Raw genomic sequence first — 20,991 nt, 5'->3', positions numbered from 1 at the left:
CCATTTTGAGCATCATACTAACAAACAGTATATCACTTGTATAGCATATTATTTAAGAAATTGTACTATTTGAGTAACTGAGAGGGTGGCCCTTAACAATTTAATTAACAGAGGCAGTACGCACTGTATTACTGGTGACCAAAGGATACATGGCCAATTAAGGTAAGTCAGAGTATGCGCCCGTGAGGTGCAATTATCAGTCCACACTACACAGTCAATGCAATATTATTTTAAGCATAGTGAATGTTGATCTATCTCAATTAAATCACGTAGGTTTCCTCCTGAAAGTAAAGCTTCCAATTCAGCAGTGTCATTGATATTGGATGGCCCATTGAAGTTTATTCAATATACTGCTTCGATCAGTATATATTACATGTATAGCACTATACTTCTAGCCATCTTACGGGGGACGTTATTATATACATATCTAATACAGATCATTCAGTGCACTTTCCAAGTGCCTAATTAATTGCAACCACAATTTGTGTAATTTTTTAAAGGGGTTCTTCAGCCACTTATTACACATATACAATTTCACGATATCAGCACAATGTGCAGTATAGCCTAACATACATTTATTCAAGGGGATTTCCTCATTAGAAGAGACAGTAGATCTCTAAAGGTATAATGATACAGCTTTGATACAAGGAGAGAGCCTGTTTACTATTAGCAACATTTGTATCATTTATATTACTCTTGACAACATTGGATAATAACATGGATATTACTGGCTATGACTGCACTATCTAATAAAACAACTTCATAACAGCTTGAGCACTGTACAATCTGTAGGAATTATTTTCCTTAAACAGGTAATTGATTATATAACAATGCCCAAGCGTATCTAAGTCGAAATTGTATTATTTGAGTATGTTTGTGACAGGTCTATCATAGAATAGAACATTGACAGGAGGACCATTTACTACCAATATACAGTATATTTTCTGAATACTAGGTTCAAACACACATATAGTGGAGTGTACTCCACAGATACAACTTACATATTCAACAAATAAAAGACGACACACAGCATTGTTTTTAATATCCTTTATTATTTTTCAATGGGACAAAAAATGTAATTCTTTTTCTTTTTTGTCCATTTTTTCCCATCACATTTATTTATTCTTTCATTGTTTTTATATATTTCTCTTTTTATGACCTTATAATAGGTCATAATAATACTTCATATGGGATATCAAATAAAGTACATTCATTCCATGTGGGTATTGGTAGTGTATTATTAAATATAGAGTTCATCAATAAATTTATCAATATAAATACTATATGTATATGATGGGATTGAGTGCACCCAGAGAAACTGATCCCTGTTCTTCACCTTTTCTGTATGTATTTAGGATCAGTGGGTAGCACCAGTGTATTATTATGTATGTGGACTTCACACAGTTAAATAACTAATCACATCCCTCATATCACAATTGATTACCTAAACAGTTCTGGTGCGGTACATCCTTTCCTTTCATGAATGTGCTGCGAGTGCCCAGTGGGTGTACTGTGGGGGTCCTGCGTGTGTTCCGGGTGTCCGGCGCGGTGGAGAAGCTTTAATTGCTGTTCCCATTGAGAGATTGGCTGCAAAGACTCTCTGATGCCACCAGTCTAAAACTAGTGACGCCCTGACATCAGGCAATATTCCGCTTTTCAGAATATTTCGGATAACACTCAGCCTGTATAGGCAAACGCAGGGGGGTTTCCGGTTGCCTGCTAGCCGCTAGCCCACACCATGACCATCATAGCAATTGTATATAATACAATTTTACTACATGTTTTAAATATCTCCTCAGTATTACAAATAAAATAATTAGCAACACCGGTAGATCTGTTAAAATGTGTCAGCTAGTAATTAATACACATGTGTGCACCAACTAGGAGATCGTTAAAACATGCACTGTTAGGGGTGCACTGATATAGAACATCAATAGGGTTAATTATTAATGTAATGTGTACATATATGGCCAAGGCAGTTTCTAGGTTCTTCTGCCGTTCCCCCAGACTTGCTCCAATGCTCTGGATTGGTGCCCACACATCTGATATAAAGCATTCAGCTCAGGCAGGATGTCCCTACTACCACATGTAATGGCTTACTGTGATTGCTGGCCCTGTATAGGTCAGAATTATGACATACAGTACACTGAACTTTGCATGTTATAGCTGCTTCATGCTAGTTATGCCCTCTTCATGGACTGGCCATTGGCCACATACACTCTAACATCAAGCAGTTGGAAACCCCCGTCTAGAAATCATGCGTTTACCACTGGCCTGTAATGTCAAACATTAATCCCCACCAAGATGATTGTATTTCTTATGATTGTTGTTGCTGATCACTGGGACTGATTCAGAGACAGACGCTTTTCCAATTTTTTTTCCAGATGAGCGCTGTTTTGAGGGCTGTCCAAGAGTAGGAGACGCAGTGCCCATGTGCCTCAATATAGCTGCGATACTGGTCAAAAGGGGAGATGTACTAAGCCCTGTAAAGTGATAAATTTCACTGTGATAAAGAACCAGCCAATCAGCTCCTAACCGCCATGTTACAGGCTGGGTTTGAAAAATTACAGAGCTGATTAGTTGGTACTTTATCACAGTGAAATGTATCACTTTTCAAGGCTCAATACATTGGCCCCATCTGTCTTGTAAGCAGCAGCATGATTGACACTCAGCCATTTGCATGTCGCCTCCATTTTGTGTGTATGGCGAAGCCAGTATCTTGTTGGCTTCGCCATTCACACAAAATGGAGGCTGAGTGTCAATCATGCTGCTGCTTACAAGACAGATGGGGCCAACATTCATTGGCCTTGACAGCTTAGATGCAGTGGACATGCTGAGTAACCTAAGGGTTATTTTGCTTCCAATAGCGCCCTCTGTCATTTTTTGGTTTTACTTGATTGACGTCAGGGGCGGAACTCCCACGGGCAGCGGAGTCAGTTGGCTCCAGCCTCCTCCACTGCAATGTACCCCGACCTCAGCCCTGTGGGCGCAGCACCATCTGCATCTATCTAACTATGCCTGCGGCGGTCCGCGCTCGCCCCAAACCCGGACACTCGGACTCACACTGCACTGCAGCCCTCCTTCAAGCCATGCCCCCTTGTGATGATCATGGAAGTTCTCCTCTGGCCAGCACACTGACTGAAGCAGCACACTGAGCACAGTGAGTGAGAGGATCTTGGCGTCCACTCCACAACATTAAAAAGCAGCTATCTCCAGGAGTCCTTGCAGCATAAAACAATGAGTGGCTAAAGGTCACTCTCTTCTGCTATCTCCTTGCACTTGCAGTATCTTATTTCATCTCAGCAACACAGCGCATCAGCAACCAAGTGTGAGTACTAAGGGGGTAATTCAGACCTGATCGCTAGCAAGCAATTTTTGCCCTGCTGCGATCAGATAGTCGGGGGAAGTGTATTTTTGCTGTGCAAGCGTACGAACGCATGTGTAGCAGAGCTGTACAAACAGATCTTGTGCAGTCTCTGCGCAGCCCAAGACTTAGCATCTGCGATCACTTCAGCCTGTATGGGACCGGAATTGACGTCAGGAACCCTCCCTACAAACACTTGGACATGCCTGCGTTTTTCCAACCACTCCCTGAAAATGGTCAGTTGCCACCCACAAATGCCCTCTTTCTGTCAATCTCCTTGCGTTCGCCCGTGCAAATGGATTCTTCGTGCAAACCCATCGCTGAGCGTTGATCCACTTTGTACCCGTGCAACACGGCTACGCATTGCGGTGCATGCGCAGTTTAGACTTGATCGCCCGCTGTGCAAAAAACGCAGCCTAGCGATCAGGTCTGAATTAACCTTTAAGTTAACAACAAGCAGACACTTAACTGTTTCCTGCCTTGCTCCAATACATTTAATGTTCATGTCCAACCTTTGCTTCTCCACTCCTTTCCTATACTATTTCCCTGTACTTTTGATTAAATGTTAAGAAATTGTTGGGTAAATACTGTATATTGCCCTTTTCTTGGAGCATTTTGGGCTCAGCTGGAAGGATTGACCAACCGTACCAGACGTCCCTCTGGCGGATACAGATTTCTTCCCACCCCCTTTTTCCATCTTATTTTTGGCCTTGCCCCTGTGTATGAGTGAATGGGGCTCATTATGTGATCATTTTTAGCCCAATGTCATGCAAAGAAATGGGAGAGTGCATTATGCTGGCGGGATGCGGTTATGTGACTGGCGGTCAGGAGACTGCCGGTCACTATACTGACAGCGGGATCCCAAATGGCATGCCGACCAACAGGTACTATTCCTACTTGTGGGTGTCCACATAGAGTGGGAATAGAACCTGTGGCGAGCCACCAAGCCCACAAGCGTCTTCATTGCGCTCACCCCCCCCCTCCCAAACACACACACACACACACACACACACACACACACACACACACACACACACACACACACACGCCATCTAAAAGCCAGGATCCCGCCATCAGTATGGTGACTGGCGTACATAACCGCATCCTCACAGCATAATGCACTCTTCCATTTCTATACTGTAAGTTTACTGTGTTGTAACATGTATAAGGGTACTACTGTGTGGTGTAATGTCACTAACGGACACTACTGTGTGGTGTAATGTCACTAACGGACACTACTGTGTGGTGTAATGTCACTAACGGACACTACTGTGTGGTGTAATGTAACGGATTCTACTGTGCGGTGTAATGTTACTAACAGACACTAATGTGCGGTGTAATGTCAATAACGGACATTACTGTGCGGTGTAATGTAACGGATTCTACTGTGCAGTGTAATGTAAGTAATGGACACTACTGTGCGGTGTAATGTGAGTAATGTATGCTGTTGTGTGGCGTAATGTGAGTAACGGATGCTATTGTGTGGTGTAATGTGAGTAACGGATGCTACTGTGCGGTGTAATGTAACTAACGGCCGCTACTGTGCGGTGTAATGTGACTAAAGGAGTCTGATTTAGACAGTGACTCAGTATAGGGTATGGAGGTATCAGTGACTAAATGTAGGGTATAGAAGGGTCAGTGATGTAGTGGCAGGTATAGAGGAGTCAGTTAAAATAGTAATCATTTTTTTTTAGGGGGGGGGGGGGAGCACACAACATTTATCTTGCCTCCGAGCAACTTGGATGAAGTTACGCCACTGTCTGAGACTATGGGATATATTTTCCAAAAGTTGATTTTGGTCGATATTGATACATTTTTGCTCGATATTGGGTCGATTTTTTAAAATTTTGTGTTTCAGGTTCTAAATCACACATTTACTAACATTTGATTGTTAACATCCTTTAAAAAAATAAAAAAAAAAATCATCTGTAAGTAAATGTGGGATTTAGGTGTATATTTGCTAAAAATCGATCTAGGTTGATGTTTTATTGATGTTTGCTCGATTTTGTATTTCAGGGTCTAAATACCACATTCACTAACAGATGATTTTTGAAAAAAAAAAAAATGTAAACAATGTCAAAAATCTTCTGTTGGTAAATGTGTGATTTAGACCCTTAAACACAAAATCAATTAAAAATTGAGCAAACATCGACCAAAATTGACTAAATATATCCCCATTCGCCTTCCATGCACCTATACCACAAAAGTGCTTGTGTGCACACGCGTTCTGGCTGTGTGCATGGGGCAACTCACACATGAGCAGTTAAAAAAACATCAGCTGCTTACAAGAATATCGTCATAGTGTGTGACTCAGAATCAGGCCCGATGTGTGCAAACATATTATTCCATATGGCTACTTAAGTTAAATTTAAAAATGAAAAGTAATGCTGGCCATGTATGAGGCACTATGGCTAATCCTGAACACCAATATGGACAAGATGTCCTTCTACACATGTGCAAAGCAGCTAGATCTCTTTTGTTTCCACTCTGACCTGTTTGTGTAGTTGAAAGAAGAGCATTTGCACAAGCCTATCAGGGCATTAGGCAGCTGTCTTAGGGCACCAGCCACTGGAGGGCACTGCTGAGTCAGTTAAACTAAAAAATAGACATCCTTCTTATACAATGATCTAGCCAGTCGCGCCACCACTGTCACTCAGTAACCTCACCACACACATGGCCTCACAGATGGTGGAAAATTAATTATTAAACATTAGTAAGAATTGTTTTTAGAACACTAAGAGGCATAGTTATCACAATCCGCATCTCAGTTGCTGATGGGATGTGATAAATACAAACAAAATTGCATGGTGATAATTTAATACATTGCAAGGATGTATAAATTATCGCATGCTGGGACAGTGTTTGCAAGAAATCTCTGTCCCTCTGAATCTGCTTCATACATTTATGATTATTATTATTATTCTTTATTTATATTGTGTGTCGAAGTCGAAAAAAACACATACAAACAACATACAGAGTGGCATTTCCCAGTGGTGGAATAATTACGCAATTGACGTATGGAGATGTACCATGTGTCTTACCGCGCACTGTGCATAGAATCGCATGGCATGCGTATTGGCCGCATGGTGAGTGTATATGCGGTAAAATATGCAATCACTGAGAAATGTCATAAAGACACACACAATCATATATCTATATACCACACATAGGGCCTAATTCTGAGTTGATCGCAGCAGCAATTTTGTTAGCAGTTGGGCAAAACCATGTGCACTGCAGGAGGGGCAGATATAACATGTGCAGAGAGAGTTAGATTTGGGTGGGGTGTGTTCAAACTGAAATCTAAATTGCAGTGTAAAAATAAAGCAGCCAGTATTTACCCTGCACAGAAACAAAATAACCCACCCAAATCTAACTCTCTCTGCAAATGTTATATCTGCCTCCCCTGCACTGCACATGACTACAAGATATGAGTAATAGTAAATATGTATGGAATAATGTGCAGAGCAATGTGTGGATACTGGCCAGTTGGAACTGGCTTCACAGCAAGACCCTGGGGGCAAACACATGTGCCTGCAACATAGGACAAAAGCCCTCACCCTAACCTATGAGCCGTCGACCAATGAGAGAAGACTTTGCTTGATGTATTGTATTCCTTTGGACAAACTGTATAAAATAGTGACCCAGGACCAGGCAGCTCAGTCTCTCTCTCTCTATCACACAACCAGACACACACACACACACACACACACACACACACACACACACACACACACACACACACACACACACACACTCTCTCTCTCTCTCTCTCTCTCTCTCTCTCTCTTCTCTGAAAGTCTTCTATCTGATGACTGGCTGCCTGGAACCAGGAAAACGTGCGTATGTATATTGGCTGTAATTGTAACTCTCTCATTGTGTGTTATACCTGCATTTGTGTTTTATATCTGTAATTGTGTTTAATACTTGTACTTGCTAAATTAACTCTGATTGTGCGTTGGACCACAATTAACAGTACGATATCGTACCCTCTTTTATAATGTTATTATCGTGCGCATAACCACACCGGGGGTGCATTACGCAAATAGACGCAGCAAACTATTTTGTATTGTTTTAGAATTAAGTGACTTTTACAGTTGGGGGCTCATAACCAGGCATCAAATACTCAGTGCTGGCATGGGAGTGCTAAAGTATACAAAGGTATCATTCAAGCATCAATAGAAGTATGTTTTATTGTTAGCTTCAGTTGATAACGTGTGGTAATTATTTACGCAAGTGCGCGCACTAGCACGTGGCGACGCATGAGTGCTTAATTGGACGCATACGCGACACTACGCAAGTACGTATACAAGTGCATAATTATCTGCAAAATAAAAATGTGATCAATATATATTATTATATAAGTATATATATATATATATATATATATATATCATTGTATGTTTTGCAAGATAACTATACAATCTGAAAAAGAGCATTACATTATAGTTAATAACATTATTAATAGAAGTGTAAAACCTCAGGGAAATCACTATCAGTTTCTGTGAAGTGACTTTTCTGTACAGAAAAATATCTTTTGTGTGAGCTGTTAAAGATTGAAAGCGAATTGTATAAGTGCATGAATCAGATCGGGTACCGCAGTGGTGACATTGAACAAGGAGAGGTTCAGTGGCATGGCGGGTTGCACCTGCACAGTAAAGAAAGGTGTGGGATCATGGTCTAGTTGAAAATCAAATCCCAGGTGTGGGGGACAAAGCCTATTTAAATTGTCTCTGTATTTGTAGGACACACAGATAACAAGTACCTGTGGACCGCACAGTTGTGTATGATACGCATTGCATATCATACGCAGACGTGATTTGTGTAAAGAAGGAAATTCACGGATTCTCTCAGTGAAAAGTCCTGGTAGAAATCCACTAGATGGGGTGGTGATGTTTCCCATCCGGAATTCTAGTGGAAAGAAACCAATGTAGGGATCATCCTCACTGTCTGCATTGCCCGCTTAGGTGTCGGTCAGTTGCATATAAAATGGGAAGGAGTGTTGTGGAAGTAGCTTGGCTAAATCTTCCACCGGCATCACAAAGAAGTCCTTTAGTGTTTTATTAAAAGCCACCAACATGGGCGCTAAATAGACTCGTGGGATGAGGGAGGAAACCACAGTACAAGTTGGAGATGGACCAAAAAGGGTCAGCAGGATACATAATGCGTAAGAAATGGTAAGTACGCAGTGGCTTTCATGGATGATGTGGCATATGAATGTGTTGTGTAAAATATGTTTCCCAGGATTGGTAGTTTTGTCCAAAGGAGTAGAATAAGTCTGATACAATCTCGTTTAATTAAGGGTAAGACATAATGATTGTTTAAATCTATGGCAACAAGAAGGGGAAGCACAGAAAGAAATGGCTAGATAGATAGATAGTCATTTGTTTCACCATTTATGATGCACAGCCTGATGAAAAGACCGTAATGGTCTTGAAACGTTGCTGTTTTTGAACTATGCGGTAACTTTTAAATACAGACCTATTTGACAAGACCACGGAGTGCCGCCTGTGTTTTCTCCTACAAGGCCCTGCATAGGACTTGGGGAGGATTCTTTTCTATATGCTATTAGAGGAGGGCACCCTGGCATAATCATCTTTATTCATCCTGAGTGCCGGATAATTCACATCTATATATATATATATATATATATATATATATATATATATATATATATATATAAAAATAATGATAATAATAATTGAAAATATATGTAATTATGTAACCATGAACTGCCTTGCAAAACTGAGCAATATTTACAAGTAACATTTTCTTTTCCCCTCTTTACTTCAAGACAGAAGACGCAATTCTGCTTAGTATTGTAATACAGTACATGATCATTTTTTTTCCTCCTACTTTCTTTGATACACATAAATATATTTAAAGTACTAGTGAAACTGATGCTGAATGTTTTTCTTTCTTTCTTTCTTTCTTTCTTTCTTTCTTTCTTTCTTTCTTTCTTTCTTTCTTTCCCCCTTCTCCATTGATGTAGAGATAATGGCCCTCATTCCGAGTTGATCGCTCGCTAGCTGCTTTTAGCAGTCGTGCAAACGCTAAGCCGCTGCCCTCTGGGAGTGTATCTTAGCTTAGCAGAAGTGCGAACGAAAGGATCGCAGAACGGCGTCTACATTTTTTCAAGCAGTTTCTGATAGCTGCAGACCTTCTCCTACCTTGCGATCACTTCAGACTATTTTGTTCCTGTTTTGACGTCACAAACACGCGCTGCGTTCAGCCAGCCACTCCCCCGTTTCCCCAGGCACGCCTGCGTTTGTATCTGACACGCCTGCGTTTTTCAGCAAACTCCCGGAAAACGGTCAGTTACCTCCCAGAAATGCCCCATTCCTGTCAATAACCCAGCGGTCAACAGTGCGACTGAAAAGCGTTGCTAGATCTTGTGTGAAACTGCATCGACTTTTGTGAAAGTACGTCGCGCGTGCGCAGTGCGCACCATACGCATGCGCAGAAGTGACGATTTTTTGACTGATCGCTGCGCTGCAAACATCGGCAGCTAGCGATCAACTCGGAATGAGGGCCAATGTGTAGAAGCCTAATCTATTATTTATTATTATTATTATTATTATTATTATTATTATTATTTATTACCAGTTATTTATATAGTGCACACATATTCTGCAGCGCTTTACAGAGAATATTTGGCCATTCACATCAGTCCCTGCCCCAGTGGAGCTTACAATCTATATTCTACACATTAACCTATTCATTTGCAGGCGAGGGTCACACTGGTGTGAGAGGCACGTGAGTTAATTCAGGTTAAACAAATACAATAGCTTGCAGGCCTGCATAGTAATTAGAAGTATTTATATAAAAAAAAACAGTTGAACAAGTAGCTAGGTATTCCATCTCAGAAGGTGCATTTGATTGTAAATGAGGAAAGGTTTGTGTTGTCTTTAATGTTTACCTTTTTTATTTCTTATATTAAGCAAACATTTTCTTACAGAATTCACATTAAGCAAACCTCCTCTAAAATTGGCAATTATCAGGGACACCATTGTGACCATGGGAGTAACAGAAAAGATGCACTATTACCTTTGGACCACAGAAGCAGAAATTGCTATTGGACTGCTGCAAATTACAAAAAAAAAAAATACTTTTAGCTGCAGAGGCCCTGAGCAACCTGCTTGGTTGGGATTTATTATTTCAAATTGGGATGTGTTATCTAGTGTACCCCTGAGGGTGTGTTTTTGGAATATTCCAGGAAATCACGTACAGAAGGTGCCAGATATACTAGACACTCCACAAAAGTTAATGATGCATTTTACAAATGCCAGGTTCCCTATGAATCAAAGTTGGACAAGTCACTGGATTAATAGCTAATGTAGACCCCATTAATGGCGAGAGAGGGTTATAGAATACAGTTTCTAAGAGGAGTTAATAAAAGAGCCAATCCCCCGTACTGCTTAATCCAGTTATCATTCTGTTGCAAATCTATACACTTTACTGCTATCAACTTCTGCTTTGTATTTCTTTCCTTTTTCCCTTCACCCCAACAGACATACTTTATCTTACTGGGTGGTGGGGGGGCAGGGGGGGGGGGGTTAGTACACATGGACCCATCTTCAACCTGAGAATGGATTGGTTCTAATACAATGGGTTGATGACTTATTAATGACTTATTGTTACGTGCTGATTCATTTGTGTCTTCTGTAGCTGAGACTAAACATTTATTGTTTCATCTCTCCCAGAGAGGACACAAGGTTTCAAAGGACAAATTGCAGTTGTGCCAGACAAGGGTGAATATTTGGGGACATTATCTGTCCAAAGGATTTGGACAGTCACACTGGACAGGATAAAGGAAAAGGATAGTATACGGACATGACCTAATGTTCTATGCAACACATGTAGCATCTCCTCATCCTAAAATTTGACACAAACAAGCACAAGATGAGAATTTGACACAAATGGCAGTAACAGTTAAATAGCCATTAAAACATGTAATATGCTACATTCTATATCTTATCTACCATATGTATCTCATAAGATACAAAGGGTGGGGGAAGATATAGCCATGAGGAGGATGCATCAGTTACACAGATATGCATGATTGCATGGAACATTATAATTAGATTAACATGACATGTGTGACACCATTTTTTTTTTTTAAAGAATAACATTATTCTGTTTTTTTTGTTTTTTGTTTTTAAATGAGAACTACTATTATATAGTAGTGTCTCTGCTTGGCAAATGGCTGTTGGTTGCCAGGTCACTCAGCGGGTGCACGGACAGAGTTCACTTTTTTTTTTAATGTTTATGACAAGGGACAATAACACAGAGATCTGATGAGGGTGCAAAGGGAGTGTCAGCCTCACCAATAGCTCACTTGCCAAGAAGGCAGGCCACTAAATTAGCAATTTCTCATTTATTGATTTCTGAGACTCCCAGTATAATGTACCGACTGATATGAAAGATTTGTATTTAGCATAGGGAATGAGCACTCGCTGAGGGGAAGTGGACAAGAGTCAGCAGAACTCTGGTAAGATGGACACAGCAGCCCAGTAGATACCAGCACACACTGTCCAAGCCTGGCAGAGGCAGCACACAGTCTGACTCATCTAGGTAAGGAAGGTACGTGCAAATTGGTAAAAGCATACTGGTGTTTGTCTGCTTCTGTTCTCAGGCTGTGAAGAAGGCTGCTTCATGCCTTACCTGCTTGAGAGAGAACATGTGAAAGGCAATATAATCTGACCTTTTCCACATTCTTTCTACTGAAGGCTCATTCCAGGTAAAGACTGAATTTCAGTATTATAATGTAACAATATTAGGCCAATTGGTTTTTAATTATGTTTGTAAAGGGAAATATATGAACATGCTTAGCCATACATTATCCTATACCAGTGGTTCTCAAACTCGGTCCTCAGGACCCCACACAGTGCATGTTTTGCAGGTCTCCTCACAGAATCACAAGTGAAATAATTAGCTCCACCTGTGGACCTTCTAAAATGTGTCAGTGAGTAATTAATACACCTGTGCACCTGCTGGGTTACCTGCAAAACATGCACTGTGTGGGGTCCTGAGGACCGAGTTTGAGAACCTATGTCCTATACATAATGCACAGTATGTTACTCCAGACATTACACAAATTGATAACCCTTCTTAACAGCCTTAGCTGATTAATTCCCCAAACATCCATTAGATGAGATGAATACCACATCTTACCAATAGGTCCCGGATCTGCTGGGAGCAATATGGATGTTTTACCCTTTCCGTCAGCAGCATCCTTATTAATTAAATGATTGATATCTGATTTGTGATACTACTATTCAGATTAAGCATGTTACAGTATGTCTGGCTAGCAATGATGATTTAGATTAAGAAGGTATCTGTATAATGGGGGTCATTCCGAGTTGTTCGCTTGTTGCCGATTTTCACTATGCTGCGATTTGTTGCTAATTGCGCATGCGCTAGGCACACAGGGCGCATGCGCTTAGTTATTTAACTAAAAACTTAGTAGATTTGCTGTGGATCCTGCGGCGCTTTTCAGTCGCTCTGCTGATCGGTGACTGATTGACATGAAAGGGGCGTTTCTGGGAGGTAACTGAGCGTTTTCCGGGAGTGTACTAAAAAACGCAGGCGTGTCAGGGAAAAACGCGGGAGTGCCTGGAGAAATGGGGGAGTGGCTGGCTGAACGCAGGGTGTGTTTGTGACATCAAACCAGGAACTAAACGGACTGAGCTGATCGCAATCTGTGAGTAGGTCTGGAGCTACTCAGAAACTGCAAAGAATTATTTATTAGCAGTTCTACTAATCTTTCGTTCGCAATTCTGCTAAGCTAAGATACACTCCCAGAGGGCGGCGGCCTAGCGTGTGCAATGCTGCTAAAAGCAGCTAGCAAGCGAACAACTTGGAATGAGGGCCCATGACCACTAAGTTTTTTTTATTTTATTTAATAATACTGTAAGGGTTAACCGATATGTATATTGTATAATAAGTTAAGAACATTTTTGACTTGCTAAGAAAACGTAGCATGTTTGTGACAATATACATTTCCTCTGAGAAATATAGTTTTAACGCTAAAATTAAGTGATTTAGCAATGGTACAATTTTTTTTTTTACAAACGCTATTTCCATAAGCAAAACCTGGTTATTAAATATAAGTTGAGTAGGGTGATGGCTGACACTGAGTAAGCATGGCCAGAAGCATTGCCATTAGTCTTAGAATATCAGAACCACCCCAAGGCCACCACTTGACTTGTCACCGTTGAAGATATTTGATTTTTTTGGGCAGATTACCTTGAACTGTGATAACAAAATGACTGTAAAGTACACCAGATATATGGGAAAGAGACTGAGACAATAACTGATGAGTTTAAAGATTCTGGCACTGGCCAGAAGGAACACTATCATGACATTGTTCCCGAAACAGAGTATAACGCATGAGGAATGTCTTGAGTTCTGGTCACTTAGCAGTGTTGGGACAGACATACCAGATGTTGATGACCACTACTACATCACTGTAGACGAAGAATCGAGAACAGAAAAGGGAGAAATGCTTCCATAATTTGAGACTCTGTTCCATCCAACCTAAAGCTGCAAGAGGTCAAAGCAACCAGACCAAATAAGCAGAACAATCAATACAGTATGAATGTCACTTGCCTCTTCTGTGTACTCTTTTGTTGTTGTTTTTTGCTGGTCCTATTTTTGATCTGACACAAAAGTGAAATGCCCTGGAGCTGAGTCTGATAGAGATGTCATAGATGTAGAGATACCTATGATCAGGTCATAACCTAACTCAACTTGTAACTGAGAAGCAGGAAATGGACATAAAAATGTAACACGTTTAAGGAGGAGCAGTGTTGAGGAAGAAGAAAACCTAGTATACAACCCTGAAATGGAAACCGTGTTAAGATATGGATACCATGTCAATGTATATTTATATGTATTATTTTCTTTCCCTCCTTCCTTTAGGCATTATGACCTACGGCAGTGCAGGGGACAAATGCCTCTTCTCAACCCTTTCATTACGTTATACTTTGAATTGTGAAATAACTTTGTAAACTAAATTTTTTCCTTCTTTAAACACCTATACTAACACTCACACACACACACACACACACACACACACACACACACACACACACACACACACACACACACACACACACACACACACACACTCACACAACCCAAAATCAATATTCCCCTTAGATGTTTCTTCAGATAGATATTTCACCAATATTTATCAATAAATCTAGGGTTTGATTTAAATTAAATCTGTGAGTGTGCCGAGAGCATGCAAACATCTCCCCAGTAATAAATAAATATACACATAAATACACTTTTCATACGTGTCTTTCATAGTATTTCTTATATAGTTTACATTTGTGCAAATATTGTATGGTGATTCACAATGTTCAATCAAATGTGTTATAAAAATGCTATAGAAGGTAGATCTGTTTAGGTGATACATTTGTTTACTATCAAAGGGTGGACTGTCGAATTCGGAAAAATAACACATACAAACAACACACAGAGTGGTGTTTCTCAGTGGTGGGGTAATTACGCAATTGACATATGGAGATGCACCATGCATCTTACTGCACACTGTGCATAGAATCGCATGGTGTGCGTGTTGCCGAATGGTGAGTGTATATATGGTAAAATGTGCAATCACTGAGAAATGCCATAAAGACATACACAATCATATATCCAGGGTTCCAGGAAAGTTTCCTAAAGGATCAGGTGACTTGATCCAAGTCATGTGACTGAGTGGAAAGGGAAATTGCACAGCGTAACTCTGCTGGTCTGGAGGAAGAGGAATGAGAAACACCCATGACTAAGTGCGCATGCACGAAATGCGTTGGGACTTTGATAGCTGCTGAACCCAGAAGAGAGTGAAGACGTCGGCACGCCAAGCCGCGAGGAGACCAGCCGCACTGAGCCGAACAAGCCATACAGAGCCGCTGACAGAAGCGCCCAGCTAACTACTAGCTCCGGTCACAGAATGACGGAACACAAAGGTTAGATTACAGGGACAGTATAGTACTCAAAGAGGAGGCATAAAACTCGTGCCAAAGGACTCCCTTCTCTTCCTCTGCCAAAAAACAGCAACATATCTCAAAAGAGCTTAAACATTATTTTATATTTTACTTTTACCTTTTGGTTATTTAGTTTTTATTCTTTTATTTTTATTCTATTCATTTTATATATATATATATATATATATATATATATATATATATATTACTTATTTTAATTTGTCTTTTTATTTTATTTTTACCCTTTATCCTTCTACTCTAACTTTAGCTCTCTCTTTTAGCATTGTCATCTTAGCGCTTTGTTTTCCAAATTATCTATTACAATATTATATACAGAGCTGCTCAAATTTCAATTACAGGCGCAGCAAACATTTTATTTTTCTCAATCATATATCTACTGTATATACCACACATAGGGGGTAATTCAGAGTTGATAGTAGCAGCGAATTTGTTAGCATTTGGGGAAAACCATGTGCACTGCAGGAGGGCAAATATAACATGTGCAGAGAGAGTTAGATTTGGGTGGGGTGTGTTCAATCTGCAATCTAAATTGCAGTGTAAAAATAAAGCAGCCAGTATTTACCCTGCACAGAAACAAAATAACACGCCCAAATATAACTCTCTCTGCACATGTTATATCTGCCTCCCCTGCAGTCCACATGGTTTTGCCCAATTGCTAACAAAGTTCCTGCTGCGATCAACTCAGAATTACCCCCATAGTTCACACATAAGCATTACAAGTCCAAAACAAGGTTTTAAATATACATTAAACTAGATATCTACTTATTCCAGGGTTAAGACCAGATTGTCGCATCATGTTTAGTCTTATATTAATCAGTGTTTTACCATCAGTAATCTGGTCATTACGGATAAACGGTTGCACACTGCGACTGCAAGATATGAGTAATATTAGATATGTATGGAATAATGTGCAGAGCAAGATGTGGATACTGGTCAGTTGGAACTGGCTTCACAGCAAGACCCTGGGGGCAAACACATGTGCCCTCACCCTAATCTATGAGCTGTTGGGTTCTTGAGAGATCTGGCCCCTGGACCAATGCGATTAGACTTTGCTTGATGTATTGTATGCCTTTGGACAAACTGTATAAAATAGTGACCCAGAGCCAGGCAGCTCTCTCTCTCTCGCTTACACACACACACACACACACACACACACACACACACACACACACACACACACACACACTGTATTTTTCACAAAGGTGTCCATGCATGTGCCATCTGTGGCTAGCTCTACATCCCCCCCCCCACCCCCATTACACTTATGAGCCTGTTGATCATTAAGGGGCATATTCATAATCTTTAAAATGTCACAATTTCTACATTCTCTCAGGGAATGTAAAAATTGCGACATTCATCAAACCCAAAAAACCTTTTTTTTCGGAGTTTGATCGTGAAACTGTTTGCCATCCTGAAATGGCAGACAGCCTCCAAATCGCTGCACAGGCTGCCATCTGCACAGCAGCTTGTGCAGAAAGTGGGGTAATTTCTAAAGCCAGGCCACCACTGCAGTGACTGTTTAGCAGCCGGCCAGCCACTGTAATTAGGTTCGGGGTGGTGCGGGGGCATGCCAGCTGGCCAGCCCGAGTTGTTAGTGTGCGGGGGAGGGATTGGTATGAAATACTTCCAATCAAAATCCCTCCAATCAAAATCCCGACGGTTGAAATCCCAACAGCGGCATCCCAATGCTCGGGATCCTGACACCTGTTTGGTACGTTAACCGCCCCTAATCTACTTTCCCGCAGCCTGGCCCTTACCCCCCCCCCCCCCCCCCCTTAGCCAAACCATAACCTTCCCTGATGGTGCCTATCCCACAACATAAACCTAACCCTATCCTAGTTTACCAAACCGTAACCAGTGCTAGTTTTAGTTGCAGGCTAGCAAGTTGGCAGCCCGGGGTGCTGTAGCCTGAGAGCACAGACGCCATCACCCAAGTATCACAATTTGTTTGAGTGCGGCCTCCCACTGCTCATACCACGCTGGCTGTGGCCTCACCACCCAAATACAAATACTGGGCAGGGAGACACACTGAGCAACCGGACTGGGACATGGTGCACTTGAAATGAGAGTTATGTAATGTGGAAATAGGCAGTGAGAGTGAGAGGCATAGAACACAATGGAGGGAACAGCCAGCCAGACAAAAAGGGGAAAGATTGGGAGCAGGAAAATAAAGACAAGGAGAAGAAAGAATGAAATAAAGTGTTGTGAGACAACACATGGTAGAGCAGAAGACCCACACAGAATGCAACTACTTCAGTCACTGACTTCTGGCCAGCTTGATGCTGTAGGAGATGGAACTACTTCTGCGTCCAGAGGTGATTGACGCACTCACTCACTCACACACACACTCGCTCTCTCTTATGGATCTCTACCTGGCATAATGTGTATAAAGGGGCTCTACCTGGTGCAATGTATATAAGGGGCTCTACCTGCTGCAATGTATATAAGGGGCTCTACCTAGAGCAATGTGTATAAGGGGCTCTACCTGGCATAATTTGTGAAAGAGGCTCTGACTGGTATTACGTGTATAATGGTCTCTACCTGGTGCAATGTGTATAAGAGGTTCTACCTGGCATAATGTGTGTATAAGGGGCTGTACCTGATGCAGTGTGTATAAGGGGCTCTCCCTGGTTCAATGTGCATAAGGGGCTCTACCTGGTGCTACGTATATAAGGGGCTCTACCTGACGCAACGTGTATAAGGGGCTCTACCTTGTGCAATGTGTATAAGGGGTCTACCTGGCACAATGTCTATAAGGGGCCAAACCTAACCCCCCCCCCCCATCCCCGCCCTCTGCCTAACCCTAACCATCCCTCTTCAGCATAAACTTAAATTGCCATCCACGGCTTACCAGTACAGAGTCCTGCCAGACTTTGATCGAGATTCCAGTGTTAGGGACACCAGCGTCTGCATATCAATCCATGTTGAGATGCCAGTGCCAGCTTTCCAAGCAGTGTTGGATTTCCGGCGTCGGTATTCTGATTGCTGGGATACCGAATGCCGGGATCCTGATCGGATCCCATTTTTATCCTCGCAAATCCTTGCATTAATGGCCTACGAATATTTTTTTATTTTCACATTGCATATTCATATCTCATGGTTTCATCTATTATTATTTCCTAAAGCACCAGTACTGTATTTATATTTTCTATAATCCCATGCACTGGTGAGAGAGCTTACAAAGTATTCCTGCACAGGGGCAGTCTCATGGTTTGTTCTGACATTTGATGTAAAGATAAGATCACAACACTGAAATATTATTATTCTTATTATTTTTTATTTTTTTTTGTCTGCAGTAGCAATGGAGAGATGCACTGTCAGTCTGTATGTCTCCATCACACTGAGACTGCAGCAGATATTAAACAGTAGGCTCTTTCTGTATATAGAGATTTGTCATGGATAATCTTCTCCCCTTAATACTCTGCTCCCCTGTGACTCACAATAACCAATGTGCCTGTTGCTATGACGACTGCAAAGTTTTTCCCATTCTGTTGATGGACAGAGAAAGCCTTTCACTTTAACCTGTTCAGCACGGTCACAAACTCAGTAAGTTCAGCAGAACACAATATTTCTCACCCCATCACCTAGGTAACAGTAGCTAAATACAGAGCCTATATAAAATAAAATGCATAATTATTATTTTTTAATTTCTGAGTTAAGTAATTAGCAGATGGAGAGATCTCTTTAGCAACTGGGTATTAAGCTTTCATTTTACTTGTGCAGAGTAGGAACATAGGGGTTACATACGTTATCACGGCGGGCGAGATGCCGGCTGTCAATATCCCGACATTGGCATCCTGACTCCCAGAATGTCGGCAGCCGGACGAGCGATAAGAGTCCCCTTGCGGGCTCGGTGGCTCGCCTTTGGATCTATTCCCACTCTTTGGGTGTCGTGGGAATAGCCCTGGTGCACCGGGATTCCGGCTGCCGACATTGTCGGTTGTTGGGATCTCGGCATCAGTATCCTGAACTCAGAATCCCGACAGATCTGTTGTAGCTGTGTTTAGGGAAGCTTAGCAAACTGCGTATCCTTGCGTATCCGAGTCGGATGCATCATGGTCACTTCTCTCAGTACGTGAAATGGGAGTTAGATAGTGAATAGCATGCCAGGACTTATTCTCTAGCCCCCCATACTTTGCAAACTCCAAAACCCTCTCAGCGTGGAGATGTAAATATTCCTGTGGCAGGACCTTCTATAAAACATTTTATCTCACTATCAGTTTTATTTGTGCATGCCATACAGCATTATAGATAGAACTCTCCACACACATCCTTTTGAGTTCCCACACCCTTTTTCCAGCGCACCCAACAGTACGCCCTGAAGTGAACACTAAATTATTAGTGATGAGCGGGTTCGGTTCCTCGGAAACCGAACCACCCCGAACTTCACCCATTTTACACGGGTCCGAGGCATACTCGGATTCTCCCGTATGGCTCGGTTAATCCGAGCGCGCCCGAACGTCATCATCCCGCTGTCGGATTCTTGCGAGATTCGGATTCTATATAAGCAGCCGCGCGTCGCCGCCATTTTCACTCGTGCATTGGAAATGCTAGGGAGAGGACGTGGCTGGCGTCCTCTCCGTTTATTAATAATATTTGTGCTGCTTATTGCTTAATTGTGGGGACTGGGGAGCAGCTGTATTATATAGGAGGAGTACAGTGCAGAGTTTTGCTGACCAGTGACCACCAGTATACGTTGTCTGCCTGAAAAACACTCCATATCTGTGCTCAGTGTGCTGCATATATCTGTGCTCACACTGCTTAATTGTGAGGACTGGGGAGCAGCTGTATTATATAGGAGGAGTACAGTGCAGAGTTTTGCTGACCAGTGACCACCAGTATACGTTGTCTGCCTGAAAAACACTCCATATCTGTGCTCAGTGTGCTGCATATATCTGTGCTCACACTGCTTAATTGTGGGGACTGGGGAGCAGCTGTATTATATAGGAGGAGTACAGTGCAGAGTTTTGCTGACAGTGACCACCAGTATACGTTGTCTGCCTGAAAAACACTCCATATCTGTGCTCAGTGTGCTGCATATATCTGTGCCCACACTGCTTAATTGTGGGGACTGGGGAGCAGCTGTATTATATAGGAGGAGTACAGTGCAGAGTTTTGCTGGCCAGTGACCACCAGTATACATTGTCTACCTGAAAAACACTCCATATCTGTGCTCAGTGTGCTGCATATATCTGTGCTCACACTGCTTAATTGTGGGGACTGGGGAGCAGCTGTATTATATAGGAGGAGTACAGTGCAGAGTTTTGCTGACAGTGACCACCAGTACGTTGTCTGCCTGATAAACACTCCATATCTGTGCTCAGTGTGCTGCATATATCTGTGCTCACACTGCTTTATTGTGGGGACTGGGGACCACCAGTATATTATATAGGAGGAGTACAGTGCAGAGTTTTGCTGACAGTGACCACCAGTATACGTTGTCTGCCTGAAAAACACTCCATATCTGTGCTCAGTGTGCTGCATATATCTGTGCTCACACTGCTTTATTGTGGGGACTGGGGACCACCAGTATATTATATAGGAGGAGTACAGTGCAGAGTTTTGCTGACCAGTGACCACCAGTATATATAGCAGTACGGTACAGAAGGCCACTGC

This window comes from Pseudophryne corroboree, chromosome 8 (genome assembly GCF_028390025.1).
Source record: "Pseudophryne corroboree isolate aPseCor3 chromosome 8, aPseCor3.hap2, whole genome shotgun sequence".
NCBI lineage: Eukaryota > Metazoa > Chordata > Amphibia > Anura > Myobatrachidae > Pseudophryne > Pseudophryne corroboree.
This window is presented reverse-complemented; position numbering follows the sequence as displayed.